This window comes from Grammomys surdaster, unplaced genomic scaffold (assembly GCF_004785775.1).
Source record: "Grammomys surdaster isolate TR1022 unplaced genomic scaffold, NIH_TR_1.0 126178, whole genome shotgun sequence".
Lineage (NCBI taxonomy): Eukaryota > Metazoa > Chordata > Mammalia > Rodentia > Muridae > Grammomys > Grammomys surdaster.
This window is the reverse complement of record NW_021620984.1, coordinates 4,136,482-4,141,198: the sequence shown is the minus strand read 5'-3', so window position 1 is coordinate 4,141,198 and position 4,717 is coordinate 4,136,482. Positions and strand designations below refer to the sequence as shown.

Here is a 4,717-nt window from a genome sequence, read left to right as displayed (position 1 = left end):
CACACACACACACACACACACACACACACACACACACACACACACACTGACTTGGAAGCAAATCTGATGAACTATTTTCTCAGTTGAAGTTCCCTACTCCCAGATGACCCTAATTTATGTCCCGTTAACAGAAACTAACTTTTCTAGTGCTACTTGACTTTAGCTACAAAATGTAAAATAAAAATAGGACTCTGTTAATTGTAAAAATCACACTGACAGGTTAGATAATGATGGTAAGCTCTAACATTTTCCAGTAGACATATGATCTTATTTGGAAAAGTTCTGCTGTAATGGAAAGATGCTGAAGGATTAAATGTTCTAATGCAATAAAGGGAAGAGGAAAAAGTATCTAATTAATTTTCAATGCAATCTGCATAAAATTTAGTGTTTTGTTTTCTGTTGTTTTTGAAAACCAGTATCTATATGTGTAAAACATATATTTATGTATGAGTACATACATATAATTTTATTTCTGGCAAGAATTTGTAGATAAAATATAATGAGAGATTAAGCTACTATTGAATATATTCTGAATACTTGAAAAGTATTCATTTACTTTTTATGGGTATTAGTGAAACAATTTTTATAAATATAAAGAATCCAGGTATAACAAATTGCTCTGTCTATAAGAAGACTCACTTGAGATTTGTAAACTGTAAAAATCCATTAGTTCTAATATGCCTGATTGAATGCCTTGGACACTTTTTATTAAAAATATAGAGAGATCAAAATAATCCAACTTGATTTTTAAGAGAAAAAATAACTAGAATGATCATATCTATGATAATCAACCTCATTGTACAGCTACTGGAGAATTGGGTATCCACTCTTCTAATCTTCAAAGACAACGAATTGACTGAGAATTGAAGAATTGTCTCTAGGATTATCTCAAGGAGAAATCAAAAGCACCCACACATCTTGGATATCTTATTAATATTCTTTCTCCACTCACATCTTTACTATCAGAATGGGAAGGGAACCTGTATGATGAGCCATCTAATTCTTCTCATTGATTGGTAGATACCAGGAGAATGATATACAGAGGGCATGTTGTTGTTTTAGCTTTTACTTGTACACAGAGGTAATTGTTGCCAGGGGAGAAAATTGCTACAACTACATGTATTTGGTCTGTATATATGTTTGTGTGGTTAAAGAGACAATTTAATGGTGAGATGGACTGAGGTACAAAGGTATTCGCATTAAGACTGAATTTGATCCCTGGAGCCCTGGATTGAGGGAGATGACTGTTACAAGTTGTCTTGTGACTAACACACATGTGTCTTAGTGTTTGCATTCACCCTCAACACACAATAAATAATGTAATTTAAAAGAACTTTAAATTAAATTTAAAATAAGTCAAGGCAGATCATGCTAGGTTAATGTTTTTTAATATACAAATCTCTGATGACTAAATACATGACAATAATTAGGATGAGAGATTTAGAAATCATAATTCAAACAAATTTTTATAAGAAAGATGTACTATGATGATACAGACATAAAGCTGAGAGAATATAAGATAAAGTGATATTTGAATTAAATCATTTGCAAAGTTATATTTCACATAATTTCTTTATTTTTTCTTTTTCATCCTTTTGTTTTCCAAGGATCTTTCAAACTAACATGCCATTTTATCTGTTCTCTAAAAGCCTTTCCTTTCTTTTTCTTAATTTATAAATATTTTAATTAATGAATATTATTAAAAGTCTATTTTATTCTAAGAGGCCTAACAAAGAACTGACTGAGACAGATGCATATAGTTACATCCAACCATTGGACTGAAGTTGCGGACCCCGTGTTTGAATTGGGGAAAAGCTGGAAGATGCTGAAGAGGAGAGAAACCCCATAAAAGTCTCAACTAACCAGGACCCCTGAGATCTCTCATACACTAACCCACTAATCAGACAGCATATAAGAGCTGATAAGAGGCCTCCAACATATACACAGCAGAGGACTGCCTGGTCTGGCCTCAATGGGAGAAGACACACCTAATCCTTGAGAAATATGAGGCCTGACAGAGTATGGAGGCTTGGGGTGTGTGTCTGGGAATCCTCTTGTAGACAGGTGGGAGGAGGAATGGGATAAGGAACTGTCGGAGGGCAGACCAGGAGGGAGGCAACGACTGCAATGTTGAAATAAAAGTAATAAAATATATATTAAAAATTGTTAAACAAGGGTGTGGAGAGATGGCTCAATGGTTAAGAGCACTGACTGCTCTTCCAGAGGTCCTGAGTTCAATTCCTACCAAGAACATGGTGGCTCACAATCATCTGTAATGAGATCTGATGCACTCTTTTGGTGTGTGTCTGAAGACTGCTAAAGCATACTCATATAAATAAAAATAAATAGCAGTCCATGGCCTTAACCACTTGGCCACCTCGTCCCATACAAATAAAAATAAATAAATCTTTAAAAATGTAAAATAAAACAGTCAAACAAAAAGGTCTATGTTGAGTAAAAATAAATTGGTTTGTCCTGTTTTATTGTATTTCATGCCAACTTAAACAATGCCAACCATTTGACCAAGTGGGCTCTTTATCATGAGAGTTTTAAAAGACATGAAATAGATTGAGGGAAAACTTGGGTGAATTTCAGAAATGATTCATTATGGTTCACTTAGGAAACAGTTTAGCATTTTAAAAAATTAAAGTCTACCTAGTTGTAATGTAAGTCAGCTTTAAATACTCTATCAGTACTTGAGATGAAAATAAGTATACATAACAAAGTAAATAAAGCCATTACTCCTTAGTATATGGTTCCAGTTCCATGTCTCTTTTTTCTTAAGAAGAGATTTAGAACCTTTTCAGTATACTTTCTCAAAATATAATTCTAAACCAACTACATTTTCAACCAAATCAGAATATGCAGATCCCAGCACTGGTGATCCAATCTGGCTTCATTACATAGTTTACAATTTCCAATGACTCCAGTAACAAAACTGGAGATACGTTTTATTTTACCAGTTATTTCATGTTGTACATGCAGCTCTTGCATACCACCTTTACTAATATTGAATGAAGATTACGTTTGATGAACTTTAAAAATTTAGTTTTTGATTAATTCTTATGGCTTCTCTCCAATTGTTTTCCTCTAACCCATAATCCTCTCTTTCGTAAAAATTTAGTGTCTTTTGAAGTTTTCTAAGGAATGCCACACACCACTTACTGGAGGAAACAGAAGTAGCTTTCATGTGTGGAGTATTAAAAAAATTAACTCTTTGAAAATATCTTGGTATTGGAAATTTTCTCTCAATAAAAGTCACTTCCAATTTGCTGTTATGTCCTTAAAGAAAGTATTACCAAGGCCACAGAAATGTAAATTCAAAACCAAAAAAGAAGCTTTATTGTTAAGCCAGTGAATTAACACACACAATTGTGTGCACAGAGCAGGGAGATTGGCAGTGGGGTGGAATCTTGGAGGGAAGAAATAGAAGAAGGAGGGAGGGGAGAGTGAAAGGAGAGAGGAATAGAGAGATAGAGGGAGGGAGGGAAGAAGGGAGCAAAGGAGAGAGAAAGAGAGAGAGAGAGAGAGAGAGAGAGAGAGAGAGAGAAAGAAGAAGGAGGAGGAGGAGGACGAGGAGGATGAGGAGGAGGAGGAGGAGGAGGAGGAGGAGGAGGAAGAAGACAAGGATAATTTAGAGAAATTATTTACAAGGTACTGGGTTTTGGTTTCCAAGACATTGCATGTCAATAGACAGTGCCTTTCAACAGTTTTGAATTATTGGACTATAAAATCTATTAATATTTGTAATAATGTTAAAGTAGTATTTTAGAATATCAAATCCCATGCTTTTTGTACTTTCTGAAACTACTTCCAAAGATTTAACTAGAGAGATTTCCTTTGATGAATGCTTAATCTTGCTAATACATGTATTTGATAATGGCAATTTTTTGCAAAAAATGAAATAATCATATTGCATGCTAATGCTTTTAGGAATTTTTGTTCATGCTAGGGTCCAATTGTAACAGTTTGGAATCATTTAATTTTCACAACAGCTTTGCAAAACTCATCTACTTTATAAATACCCAATTTACTTCCCCACTACAGGTTTGCAATACAATATTCTTGGTATCAATCTCCAGGGAGAAGTTCAGCTTTGTAATGCCTGATTCTCTAACATCAGAGTCCATGTTATCAGATTCTGGGAGATCCTCAAGGTTTATGCATAGGGTTTTTCTTCCTATGAATTATGATTCTAGTCTTATTTTTTTATCTCTCTTTGCTATCGTTTTTATCAGTGGTTTCTAGAGATGTTAACTGCTCCACAAAAGAATTAAAAATTTAACCAACAGAAGAGGATACAAATGTTCTTTATAAAAGCTAAGGAAATCTGTGGTGGTGTATTCATCTGTCCCAGACTATCTTTCCACTTATACTATTATCACAAAGTTGTCCCAATTTATTTTTCAAAGAAATCTTATGGGAATAGATTTTCTTATGGGAATAGTTTTGAAACAATGTAAAAATATTGTGCTTCAACATGATAAGTATCCTGGTGTTTCACTGACAAACTGAGATTTTATATCTTTACTCCTATAGGTTTTATTACTTAACATACTTCTCTATTCTTTTCGTTTCTTCTTATTGCCAACATAGCATATTGAACCATTAGCTTGAATCAAACTGTATCACTGATAATTTCTGTGATGACATCTCACCACGCAAAGCCTAATACCTTTTCTCTTTTGCATTTCCTTATCTCATAATGACAGTATCA

The 4,717-nt window shown here is 33.9% G+C and overlaps 1 pseudogene; it reads right to left on the bottom strand.

Moving 5' to 3' along the window:
• Positions 1 to 4,130, bottom strand: part of LOC114612691 — a 7,427-nt pseudogene extending 3,297 nt beyond the window's left edge.
• Positions 4,131 to 4,717: the final 587 nt, after the last annotated feature.